The following is a 14261-nucleotide window of genomic DNA, read 5'->3' as shown; positions in this document are numbered from 1 at the left end:
AAACAAATTCGAGATTACGTCTAAAACATGTCAGGCATTGTTTCTGATAGCAACTTTCTGTGGGTCCGCCGCCGATTTGACGTCATATCAGCAGCAAATCTGTATCCGCTCGTTGTATGGTTGTACCCATGGTTGTACCCCCGTTTTTAAAAGATTTGGGTAGGAAAAGAGAAAGGCTTTTATTTTCTGATGCTGCGTGAGTTCCCCGACACACCAGGGACACATATTTATGTATACAAGAAATCAAACAGTGCATTTTGAATGATAGGTCCCCTTTAATGTCAGAATCCAATATTTATTTCAGACTCAAGGTCCATATCACAAAAAGACAAAACACACATCAATAAATAAGATAAAAATCTAAACACAAAACAGATAAAAACAAACAGATAAAAACATAAAATCAGTCCAATCACAGCGAGCCACACATGCTCACCGTCTGTAGAGGCTGTTGCGCCAATGTCTCCAAATCATGGAAGAGAACCGGGTAGAACTCTTCAGAGGGTTAATTAAAATCGAGATAACATGATTGTCCGAGTCTTCCAGGCGACACATGAATTTGTACATTAACTTTCTTAAAAGGGCTTGACAAGTAGGTACCCCCAAGTTAACAAACAGCTGGCTGGCAATGTGCCATCTCGGTACCCTCAGCGGCAACCGTAAAGCATCGTTGTATGCAACTTTTAGTTTGTGTATGCTTCTAGCCTTGTAGTTACTCCACAGGTGAGCCGTGTACAATGGTGTACAGAAAGCTTTAAAAAGTGATACCTTGACGTCTACAGAGCACTTGTGAAACTTATGCATTAATATGTTTGCCTGGCCATACAGTTTGCAGTGTTGAAAAGAATGACAGAGGAAGAGAAACAGATAGAAATTGATTGACACGCAAAGAGAAAAGAAAAAGAGCATAGAGGAGGTGTGTGTGAAAAGTATCCCTTGCAATTGGGTCATTCTGAATAATTGGATGCCTGAAGCTCTCATTAAACCCAACTTGAAATGGACGCCTTTGATCAGCCTACAGACCAAATGTAAATAGTTCAACGAACACATAGAAGGCGGAGGGAATTTAAGTTCACAAAGATCCATATGTCTACTTTGGCATCTTCAGCTGCATCATTATAGACTAAATGTTTGGCTTCTTGGTTAGACTTATGTCAAAGAAAATAATAGATGAATGGATCTTCTCTAACATGTTTGATAACACACTCCTATATCATTGTTGAATCATTTTAAAGCAACATTTTGACATTTATTCCATTAAAACAAACTATGTTGGCAGCTTTTTGAGCTTGTCCCACAACATTATACCAGCATGCATTGTGTCGTACTCTCAGATGGACTTAAGTTAGCGAGTACAGTTTATAAAGCTGCTATAGGTTTTTATTTTAGCTGCCTACTGAACTCAACACAACCAGCGTCATATTACATGGAACAATTGCTTGTTTTGTTTGATACGGGGAGAAAATTAACATACATGCAGTTCCATGTTAGCATTCATAAACATTATAACTTATTTCAATGGTTGCTATAAACAGCATCATATTTGAGAACCATCTCTCGGTTGTCACCTGTCCTCCACCTGTTGGCACTGAGGCACTGTTTCTGCCTCTCCATGTGGAATATCCTCCGTGATGGACTGTGGTTAAAAAAAAGTAGTCAACACTTTGACAACGCATGATATCAACTGCAGTAATTCACTGGCTCTCTCAAATACAGTTGTCAGCTGCAATAGCAGAGAACAACAGCTATGCCCCCAGGCAGGCAGGCAGAAGAAAACTATCCTGATCGTTGTCAAAGTCTCCCTGTAGTCCCTCTACCCACCGACATCTGAAACCCTCACTGACATAAAGAGACCGACCACTACATTGGAGAGGGGTCTGCCTGCAACTTAACTTAAAGAACTGGCGGAAACAGTTCAGAACTGGCGGAAACAGTTCTTCTATCTTATCCCTTTCTTTCAAGAGGAGGTAGGGCTGGGCGATTTTTTTCGGTTTTCACGATTAATTTGCATTTTTACTTTCCTACGGTTTGTGAAATGGCTGAACCGAAAAATCGCGATTTTAAAACATTTCTAGACTCCGCAGATTTGTTTTGCTTTAAGGGACTCCGTAGTAGCTTACTCTCTCACTTTCCAGAACGCGCACAAAACTCAGCTACATTGCCTGTGACTACCCGATCTGCAGCTCTGCCCGATCTGCTGTTGTTATGCTGTGTTCGTTGTTCGTTGTTGAGCATAACAGAGGACTCACACATTACATATATACCTAAACATGCCTTTTCTCCTCCTTATCTCTTTCATGACTTTTCATTTAATATGGTTTTGAACGCTGTAATCAATACTCAAGACAGGAAAAACTTCACGGCTGGTTTCATTTCTGGTAGTTCCGGTTGTTGTCTCATGCTACCCACGTCTGTAAACAAACGTATTCAAATAAACTGTACCTTCATTTAATATTCAGCAATAATAATATCTCGACGTCTATACAGTAGTTGTAGTGTTGAAATCAGTAGGTTTCGGTGTGCAACACTCCGTGTCATATCGCTACTAAATTCACCTCTATAGTAAATGGTATATTAGCCACATGCTAAATGCTAACCGGAGATGAAGGATTTTCAGAATAAAAGCTTAACAACTGCGCAAAAGAACTTCTGGTTTTTCAGTATAAAACAGCATTTAAACTGACGTTATGTTTAAGGTACTTTATGCCATCAAAAACATTGATTTTTATTTATAACACTGTGCGCATGTGCAGAGCTGCAGATCGGGTAGTCACATAGCCTAACTACAATCACATTCACCGCTTCACCGACAGACGTACCATAAAAATGTCCACGAACACAGATGAAGAACTCATTCCTAAAAAAGGTGCTACTTCAGTTGTATGGAAGTGGTTCGGGTACAAGCTGTCATACATAGAACAAACAACTGTTCTGTGTAAGGTCTGTAGAAAGACAACTTCCTAGAAAGTTAAAGGGATGTTATTTTGTTTGAGAGTATTTTTTTATTATTCATTTCATTATCATTATTTATTATTTGTTGTATTTCATTTTCCAAGTTTTTTCAGGGATGGCCTACAAGAGATTTTTTTTTCAGTTTGATTTAAAAAAAATCTTTGCACATTAATGACAGTGCCGTGGTGCTGTTTTTATTTTATTTTTTTTATTCTTGAACAACTGATTTGTTCACATAGGCCTAGACTACTATCTCATTTATTTGTATTGTGTTAATAAAGAAAATATGTATTTAAATTTTGCCTTGGCCTGGTTTGTTTAGAAAAAAACAGAAAAAAATCGAGGTTTAAATCGAAAATTGTCCATTAGTTAGACAAAATCGAGATTTTATGTTTAGGCCAAATCGCCCAGCCCTAAGAGGAGGGTCCCGCTAGGGCCCCTCCGAAATACTGGATGTTCCATCTACACAGAGTTGGACTCAGTTAGACAACTACCACAAATACAATGAAGTACTTTACTGTTGGACTCAGTACTAGTTGGACTTCTACCACAAGTAGGCTACTATGAAGTTATTTTAATGTGTACTTTCAGTTATTCTCTGTCAAACTCCTGTGGCAGAAAATCATTTTATCTCTCATCAAATATAGCAGAAAACATGCAGTTTGACAGAGGATTAAAACTGAGAGCCCTCTCATCTGAGCTCCGTTACACACACACAGGAGCGGGACATCCTCCTCAACCTGTCCACCATAAAAGCTTCAGTGGGCGGATAGCTGGTGTTACCTTTTTACTATTAACGGTATCTCGGCACCGACACTGTATTCCATACATACAGGCTAGATACTATTCATTTTCTGACCACTTTCTCTATACTTTCGTCTCTCTCTCCATAACTCCGCACTTCGCCTTGGCCATCACATTTCACACACACAGACTCCAAAAACCCCACAACCCCTTGCGGCTGCTACTCTTAAAGTGACAGGCCAAGCCTGTAACACTGGGCTCCGTAGCGTCCAGCTAGCTTAGCCGCTAGCTTAGCAATAAATACACACAGCGTTGTATTCTCCTCCCCCTGTCGGCCCTAAAAGCTTCAGAGGGCGGATACCTGAGCTCCATCGCGTCCCGCTAATGTGAAACACACAGACACAGCGTTAGCGGGACATTCTCCCCCTGTCGGCCCTACAAGCTTCAGAGGGCGGATAGCTGGGCTCTGCAAACGTCATATATGTAGGCATGATACCGGACACATGATTCGGCGTATTTTAATATTCATAGTAGGTTTAACAGCAATAGAATATTCTGGTATTTGATAGCCTATGTTATGTATGATAGGTATTTTGCAAAAGACACACGATATATAGTATAATATACACACACACATAAAAAAACACTAATGGTCTATATATGATAGAGAAGCAGATTGTGTAGGCCTATACTCAGCTATTTTAATAAATTGAAAAATGAAGAAACAATAATACATTATAGCCTACATAGACAGAAGTTATATATCAGTAAAAATGAATATCTATGTCATAAAAAATGAAAATGTACTTCTACATCTATATAAAAAATGTAAATGTTCAAGTTAAACACAAGAACATGACACCACCCCGCCCAAACCATATTTACACAAAGTTGCTCATGACACCCGAATGCCCCGTGCATGCGGCTCCTCCAAAGCATGACTGAGAACCTTTCTCATATCTTTGTCTTTGGGAAACCATCAAAATAAAAACGGGAGATTTGAGAGTCAACACAAAAACATTTTAAGAAGGAGGTCAAGCTTATTTTCTTCCTTCTTCTTCCTAGATAGATTAGATTAGATTTTAGATTTAGATTAGGACCCTTTGTGTTTCAGGTGACAAAGACTTCGTCAGGTAATATGCAATGGGAGCCTTCCAATGTCCTTGTAGGCCAACCACCATGAACACAAGAGCCTCAGTAGCAACATCGGTTTCATTGTTTCCATCACCCATGTCGACAAAACCAGACATTGACTGGTTATGTGGATTATATTGCACATGTTTTCTGATGGCCATGGCATCCAACATGAGTGAAACACATCCATATTTAGCCTGGTCTTCCTGGCATCTTCTCTCCAGCATATCCAGCATCATCTTGTTCAGGCCAGGCTTGCCATCCACCGAACACAGCCACCTGTAAAAAAATTGAGAAGTAGCTATTTAACGTACTTGCAACCGTAATTTCCAAAAATGAAATTGAACAACATTAAGACTACCTTTTTTTTTTAGTCTCTCTGAGGTATTTGTATGCCTTTGGACCATGTAGATGGAGTGTGAGGGCACATTCTCTGTGGTCCTTTGAGTACTGTTTCACTTCACACACATCACTTTGACACAACTAGAGTATGGCCCACATTCTTTCATATAGTCATCACCTGTCAAAGCCACTGCCAGCATCGTGTGTGTGTGTTTGTGTGTGCACGTGTGTGAGTGTGCCAGGAATGCATGTTCAACATGTCTTCAATTGTGTGTGTATGGGTTTATTTGTGAGTGTGTTTAATGAGTGGCAGCAAACAAGAGAGATTTTACTTTGTCTAGGACCATTATGAATGATGTTGAAAATAGAAATACTCACATCATTAAGCTGAGGTTGTGAGTGTGAGGTTGAAGCTTCTCTCTTCAGCTTTTCTGGAAGTAGACGTAGTCCTGCCCTTTTCCGGCTAAAATGACACACACACACACACACACACACACACACACACACACACACACACACACACACACACACACACACACACACACACACACACACACACACACACACACACACACACACACACACACACACACACACACACACACACACACACACACACACACACACACACACACACACACACACACACACACACACACACACACACACACACACACACACACACACACACACACACACACACACACACACACACACACACACACACACACACACACACACACACACACAGCCCTGTTATTGATAATAGAATATTTACATTTATGAATGCTAATAACCTTATGATGATACACCTACTCTTTGGAGGTGAACCGGGAAGCTGAAGATGGAGGGAATAACACCATCTCCGAGTCGGACAATCTGTCCTGTCAAACTCGTCCTGCTTAAAATGCTCACTGCAAATCACGGATGACTCGCTTGCAGTGAACCCTTCCCTCCTCAAAGCAACTTCCCACTTCTTTCTCATATCTTTGTCTTTGGGAAACCTTCAAAATAAAAACGGGAGATTTGAGAGTCAACACAAAAACATTTTAAGAAGGAGGTCAAGTTTATTTTCTTCCTTCTTCTTCCTAGATAGATTAGATTAGATTTTACTTTATTCATCCCACAACGGGGACATTCACTTGTTACAGCAGCGATTTATAAAGTCTCAGTTGGCCATGAACATAATGTTTGCTGGCTACGATTTCGCTGGCGGACATCAATACAGTACAATAATATTCTATTTACAAAATACAACCAATTATAATGTTGAATCTTACTTGTGAAAAGTAATCCCCCGACCCCTGTTCGCAATCGTCCGCCGATTTTCACAGCAATATGCTGCACAGTGCTCTGGCATCTTGAAACCTCTGCTGTCTATGGGTAGAATGTCTGTACAATATGGGTAGGATAACCGGTCCAAGATGGCGGCCGTATTTCTTGCGCCCCAGCAGCCAATGCGGCGTCTACTCTTTATATGTCTATGGTTGGGTATGTCACTACCCGATCCGTCACCCTGCCCGATCGGTTCTGCGCATGTGCGAGATGGTCCGGAAGTCCGGACGGCAACCCAAGATAGACACTTGACACAGTGGCTTTTAGCAAAGCTCAAAAAGAAAACTCGAGAGAGATGAGTTATTGTTATTACATCGTGACTTCACTATTATTTAACAACTCTTTGTATTGGGTTCTTTTATTTGGGGTTAAGTACATTGTCAGAATAAGTGAGGAATGAATTTTGCATACATTCACAGTAAATATGTATTCAGTATGATAGCTGTCTAATAGAAGTTAAATCCATTTCTCAATTATTCTGGAGTGCTCTCTCGAACTGGCTTGAGTTTGCTCACGTGAAACGTGGGATGGACCCTCAAAGATCTGGGGAGTTTGAGGCGCACAGAGACAGGGTTAATGACTCTTGAAATTGGGAAAGGACCCACAAACCTCGGTGCCAACTTCTTGGAGTGAACGTGTAGGGGTAGATCCTTGGTGGAGAGCCAGACTTTCTGGCCCGCCCTGTAGAGGGGAGCCGCACGCCGGTGGCGATCCGCCGCTGACTTCATCCGGGTCGAGGTCCGGAGTAGCACCTGCCGAGCACCGGCCCAAACCCGCCGACAGCGTCGGACCATAGCATGCGCGGATGGAACCTTGACTTCTTCCTCATTAGCAGGGAAGAGAGGAGGCTGGTACCCATTAGCACACTGGAAAGGGGAAAGACCCGTGGCAGCCGAGGGGAGAGTGTTGTGGGCATACTCTATCCAGGTAAGGTGATCGCTCCAAGTGGTCTGCTTCTGGGACACGAGGCACCTGAGGCATGTTTCGAGGTCTTGGTTCAGGCGCTCTGTCTGACCGTTGGACTGCGGGTGGTAACCGGAAGATAAGCTGACGGTGGCGCCGAGGAGCTGGCAAAACTCCTTCCAGAAGTTGGAAATGAACTGTGGTCCTCTGTCGGAAACTATGTCACTGGGGAAACCATGGATTCTGAACACGTGAGTTAACATGACCTCTGCCGTCTTCTTGGCAGAGGGAAGTTTGAGCAGAGGAATGAAATGTGCCATCTTTGAGAAACGGTCTACCACCGTCAGGACGGTAGTGTTACCTTTGGAGGGCGGTAGTCCAGTCACAAAGTCCATGGAGATGTGCGACCATGGTCGCTGAGGCACTGGGAGGGGCTGGAGAAGACCCATCTGGGCCCGGGATGAGGTCTTATTCCGGGCACACACACTGGACAGGCCGCCACGTACTCGGAGACCTCTTTTTTCATGGCCGGCCACCAGAACCGCTGCTTTATGGCAAACATTGTTCGTCGGACGCCGGGATGGCATGTGAACTTGGACGTGTGAGCCCAGTGGATTACCTGAGAGCGTAAAGACACAGGGACAAACAAGCGGTTGCCTGGACACTCGCTGGGTGCCGGGCTCACAACATTCGCCTGCTTCACATCTGTTTCTATCTGCCATGTTAGCGACCCAACCACACAGTTCAGTGGAAGGATTGATACTGGTTCCTTGGCATTATGTTCAGGCTCAAAGAGACGAGACAGTGTGTCTGGCTTACGGTTTTGTGTACCGGGCCGAAAAGACAATATGAAGTTAAATCTGCTGAAGAACAGAGTCCACCGGGCCTGACGTGAATTTAGTCGCTTGGCTTTCCTAACATATTCTAAATTCTTGTGGTCAGTCCAAACAAGAAATGGTTGCTCCGCCCCTTCTAGCCAGTGTCTCCACTCCTCCAAAGCTGCTTTGACAGCTAGTAACTCCTTGTTCCCCACATCATAATTTTTTTCAGCTGAGGTCAACTTACGCGATAGATAGGCACAGGGGTGCATCCTGTTATCCTCGAAGGATCTCTGGGACAACACAGCCCCGATGCCCTCGTTGGATGCGTCAACCTCAACCACAAACTGTCTCTGGGGATCCGGAACAGTGAGTACAGGTGCCGTGGTGAATCTCTTCTTGAGGCATTGGAAGGCGGACTCGGCCTGGGAGGTCCACTGAAAGGAGACTTTAGAGGAGGTGAGAGCATGCAAAGGTGCGGCTACAGAACTGAAGTTGCGTATAAACTTCCGATAAAAGTTGGCAAACCCCAGGAATTGCTGAACCTTTTTGCTGCTATCAAGAGTGGGCCAGTTGGCCACCGCACTGACCTTGGATGGATCCATCTGCACCTGATTAGCGGTGACAATATAGCCCAGAAAGGAGACAGTGGTTGCATGGAAGTCGCACTTTTCAGCTTTCACATACAACTGATTCTCAAGAAGCTTCTGGAGAACTTGGCGGACATGCATGACATGAGACTGACTATCTGGGGAGAAAATCAAAATATCATCCAGATACACGAAAACAGAAACATTCAAATACTCTCTCAAAATGTCATTTACCATGGCCTGAAATACAGCAGGAGCATTACATAGTCCAAAAGGCATGACCCGATATTCATAATGTCCGCTTGGGGTGTTGAACCCCGTTTTCCACTCGTCTCCCTCTCTAATCCTGACGAGGTGGTAAGCATTCCTAAGATCGAGTTTGGTAAAAACTTTAGCTGTTTGAAGCAGTTCAAATGCTGAAGACATCAGCGGGAGTGGGTGGCGGTTCTTAACAGTTATTTTTGTTCAATGGGCTGTAGTCAATGCATGGCCTGAGCGACCCATCCTTCTTACTCACAAAGAAGAATCCTGCACCAGCAGGTGACGAAGAGGGCCGGATTATCCCCGTTTTCAACGAGGAGGAGATGTAATCGTCCATGGCCGCACGCTCCGGTCCCGAGATGGAGTATAAGCGCCCCCTAGGGATGGGTGCGCCAGGCAGCAGGTCGATGGCACAGTCAAAAGGACGATGAGGGGGCAGTGACAGAGCTTTGGTTTTACTAAAAACCTCCTTAAAGTGCCAGTGAAGTGCATTTTTTTGCGCCAAAATGAAATGGCAGTTTCATTCCTTACATATCATTGTGCCTGTTCATGGCTAAAATAATTTTAATTATTGATTAATTCATTATGAAAAATTAAAAAATATTTTTTAATAATAACGGCCGTCTGAGCCTACCGGAAGTTGCAGACGATAGCGGCGGTGACGTCACAAGATGGGCCCAGTTGTGATTGTAAACATGGCGGAGACTTTGGAAAGTGATACAAGTGTGAGAGAAATGATTGATTTTGACAGTTTCTCGATTTAATTCCATTTCCTGCCTTTCTACAAATATATTAGGGACTATAGTGTTAACAAATCCAAGAAAAATGTGTAATGTACATAATGAGTGTGCACACTTATCTAGTATCCTATCCATGTGAACCTGTTTTATTTGTGATGACCTCACACCCTCACCCGGGAAGATGTTTTTCTTTAAATTGAAGTTAAAGGCATCAATCTGGTGCACTTTGAGGGCAACATTAAGAGATTTATGGATACAGCTCTCAACACTCATATCAAACATATATTTCAATAATCAAAAAACATTGGAAGGATTTCTTAACCTAGTTTATACAACTAACATAGATGGAAATATTTGTTTACATAGATGACCAAACCAACTGAGATAACTTAGGCTACAGTTTACAATCTAATCACTCAGAGTCCTTTACCTCCCTGAGCTGACATTATCTCTCTCAGTCCAACAGGAGAGGACTCTCCCTCTTGAAACAGCTGATCTCCGTTAGCTCCGAGCTAGCACTAGATGCTAACAACAACCCTGTAACTCTCTCAGTCTCTCTTTCTCTCATCAACCAGTGGCCTTTATTTGTCATGAACAATCAACGAATCTACGAAACAATGACACCAGCCAGACTCACCTTCATCTTTTGGGAACAGAAACATCGCCACTTCGGCAGACTTGACATTACTACAGCCAGCGGCAATGCATCGCTTCCCGTGTGTTTTTCCTCCCTTTTTCTTCACTGTCGCCTCCATTGTCAGGTTTTCTCGATTGGCAATCACTTCCAGTCGACTCCGACACACTTTCCAGTAAAATACTCGCTCAAAAACGTTGATAAATTCGACTTTGAAACAGAGAAACAATACACTGTGATGAATGTAAACACTTCGGAGGCGACCATCTCGTGACGTCACGCAGTAGATCGCAAGCCACGCCCACGAAGGCGGAGGTCAACTGCGGATTTCACGGCAGCAAATTCAAAACTCATCAAATTAGTTGCTATTCCAACATCTTTTGATATGGGTTTCAATGGACAATTTTGGTCATTACTATATGTATTAGCATAACAGATCATGCACAGGCACACACTTCACGGGGTCTTTAAGGTCATGGTAGCATGAGGGGACCTTGGAAAGGTCAGGAAAATCTGAGCTTCTAACCGAAACTGCAACGGTTTGTGGGATTCTACAGGACTGTTCACAATTCCCTCCCCATCCCTTAATTTGTCCTGAACCCCAATCAATCTGTGGGTTATGTGTCTTTAGCCAAGGAAACCCCAAAATCAGTGGATGTTGTGCTGAATTGAATAGATGAAACTGCATTATCTCTACATGATTATTATCAATGGTTACTTGAATGGGTTCCGTACAATCAGTTACTTTACACATTAGTCTGCCATCTAGGGCGCTGGCATTGACAGGATGCTTGAGAGGGACAGTCTTAATATTAAGGCGTTTAGCTAAATCCCAGTCTATGAGGCTTTCATCAGCCCCAGAGTCAATTAGCGCCCCCAGAGTATGTGTCTGACTGTTAGCTGTGACTTCAACCTGGGTGAGTGTGCGAGGAGGATAGTTAGAGGAAATCTTGCTCACCAACGCCCTCCTCATGGTTGGTGAGCAAGCCCTTTTCCCGGGCATGTTGCCTGCTGGTGACCCGATTGGCCACAGTAAAAGCAACATCCCTCCTGCAGGCGGCGCTGTCTTTCCTCTGGAGAAATCCTTGTTCTCCCGAGCTGCATTGGCTCCTCCGGTGCCTGTGATGGCGCTGTTCCTGCTGGGCCTGATGAAGAGTGAAACAAGGGATCCCATGAAGGCTGCTTATCCAGAGAGCGCCCCTGGTGGCTTGGATGTCTTGTTGCAGTTCGGCGCCGTTCTCTCTCTCTTTCTCTGAGGCGGTTATCAACTCGGATAGACATGGAAATCAGCGATTCCAGGTCTTGTGGTAGTTCTAGTGGAGCCAGGTGGTCTTTGATGGTTTCAGATAGTCCATTCCGGAAGGCGTCTATTAATGCTGGGGTGTTCCAGCCACTGTCTATGGCTATGGTACGGAACTCTATGGCATAATCTAACACTGGCCGTGGGTGCTGTTTGAGCTGCATGAGTACACGGGTGGCCTCAGCGGCAGGTGAAGTAAGATCAAAAATCCTGCTCATAGTGTCTTTGAATTCTGTGAAAGATCCACATATACTGGAGTCTCTTGACCACTCCGCAGTGGCCCATGCGGCAGCTCTGCCAGTTAAATGGGAGACCATAAATGCTACTTTAGCCTCATCTGACACAAACGCGGCTGGGTTAAGTTTGTAGTGCAGGTCACACTGGACTAGGAAGGTTCTGCAGTTGCCAGATTCACCTGAATATTTCTCTGGCGATGCCAACCGCAGTGGGACAGGAGAGAAACTGACCTCGGCCTGATTAGCAGCAGGATTAGCATCAGGTGGCGTAGCAGAAACTGGAGCTGTAGCAGTTGCCTCTAGATGAGTGAGGACTCTGTGGAGCTGTTCTGCCAGCTGGTTCACCTGCGACGTGACAGAGGTTTGGAAATCCTCCTGGCGATCTGAAAGGTCCTTCACTCCATGGCTAATGGTTTTTAGCTGCTCCTGGTGCTGATAGATGATGTTTCCCTGTGCAGACAGGGCCGTCTGGAGCGTCTTGGGATCGGCTGAGTCCATTTTGGTCGGTTCGTTCTGTTAGGAACCTTGACTCAATAGCTTGGAGGACTCAAATGCACGACCCAGAGACAAAAAGGTTTTTTGAAGAAAAAATAGTCTTTACTTGCAAATAAACAAAATCACTCTTTTAGAGGAATGAACAAACTGACAAACGTAAAGCGCTCTCGTGGAGGGTAAAAGGCAAAACACTGACTTTCATTTAAACAATGGCTTAGATCTTACTTCTTGGAGCAATGAACAAGACGAACCGACAACTAACAAGGGGAGACAGGACAATATATACATGAGGTAAGTGGGCACAGGTGGAAACAATCAGGGGCGGGGCAGACACTGATGATGGCGGGAAAAGGAACCAGAGCAGGAAGTAAAGGGACCTGGAATGAGACAAGGTGAGTACAACATAAAACAGGAAGTGGAACATAAACTAAACTAACATGACAAAACTTAACATAATTGACGGGACACAACAGCCTGCTGTCAGGCACACATTTATGAGATTTAACAATGGCCAATTATATTTCTTAAATAATATGTAGCCTATTCCCAGAGCATAATTTATGGGGGAACAAGGTGAGGTGTAAAATGTGTTTTAATATCATACATTTTACGCCAGCAAACTTCTTGTCCGGACTTCGGCAGTAGTGAAGACTCACTAAACGAATTAAGTACAAAGACGAATCGTTTGCGAACGTGCAAATCACCAGAAGTCGTTCGCGAACCGGTGAACGAATCAGTGAAAGAATCTTTAAAGTGAACTGAATCAAAAGATTTGTGTCCCCGAAGGGAATCTAAATGCCCATCACTAACCTCCACTCTCAGGACAGGAAGTGCACGTTAAGAATTCCAAAATAAAATCACCACTATCAGTACAGTGCCACTTTCCAAACAGGAAATGCACGCAAATACAAAAATAAAATCGGATCGTGATAGTAGTAACAACAATACAAGGTGCCCGTATATATCTAGATATATATTGTGGGGAGGTTCCAGCTGGGAACCTCACCCCGCTGCGGGACCCGTGGGACCCCTGGACGGTGCGTCTTGGTCACGCTTCATATCGGCCGGCCCGGGAAGGAAGAGACACGCAGAGTGGGGGAAGTCCCCCACCCCAACGCAGCACACCCTCCCGGTCATCAGAGTCGAACCCGCAGTTCGGAGGAACCGACAGCCAGAGCACCGGTGTTACCGAACAAGATGTGGGCCGAACAACTGGTGATATTCTATAACGGTATAGGCAGATGTATCAGGGTTTGTCGAATAACCAGGAAATAAACATTTCGATCGCTTCTTCTGTCGTTTACATAAATCTGTTGGTATATTTGGCTCCATAGGAACAATTTGATGCACTTTCAATACCAGTGTGTGAGGTTGTGGTTGCGATGCCGATATGCGGATGCGTACAGCGAGGACTACAAAAAGACACACAAGGTGACTGGGGATGTTTGTTCAAAACATTGCAAGCTTGAATACATAATTTAAACAATTTGTTGTGTTGGCAGCTCATTCCTTAAAACAGGAGCCTCAGATTGCTTATATTAAGAGGAAATATGGAGGGTATATTTCATGGTTGTAATGTAAATAAGTTATTGGGCTTTTTTTATCAACTTAGATTTGTTAGAACATGTTTTCAACTTTAATTGACTGCATTTATTAGAGAATTGGGCCTATTAACACTACTGTGTAATATATTTGAACATATATTTAAAAATTACAATGTAAGATGAGCAGAAGTTTATTATAATTAAGTCATTATACTATTTTAATTTGCTGAGTG

General features: G+C 43.6%; 1 long non-coding RNA gene across 1 annotated transcript; it reads right to left on the bottom strand.

Annotated features, from left to right (window-relative positions):
- Positions 1–4605: 4605 nt before the first annotated feature.
- On the bottom strand, positions 4606–6164 carry LOC139435149 (uncharacterized). The gene is made up of 3 exons (XR_011644411.1): positions 5989–6164; positions 5551–5635; positions 4606–5109 (listed from the first exon to the last, which is right to left on the bottom strand). It is a non-coding gene; the product is annotated as an uncharacterized lncRNA (long non-coding RNA).
- Positions 6165–14261: the final 8097 nt, after the last annotated feature.

The sequence above is a fragment of the Pseudochaenichthys georgianus genome, chromosome 14, assembly GCF_902827115.2.
Source record: "Pseudochaenichthys georgianus chromosome 14, fPseGeo1.2, whole genome shotgun sequence".
Taxonomy (NCBI): Eukaryota; Metazoa; Chordata; class Actinopteri; order Perciformes; family Channichthyidae; genus Pseudochaenichthys; species Pseudochaenichthys georgianus.
Note: the sequence above shows the minus strand (reverse complement) of the source record. Positions and strands in the feature narration are given on the sequence as shown.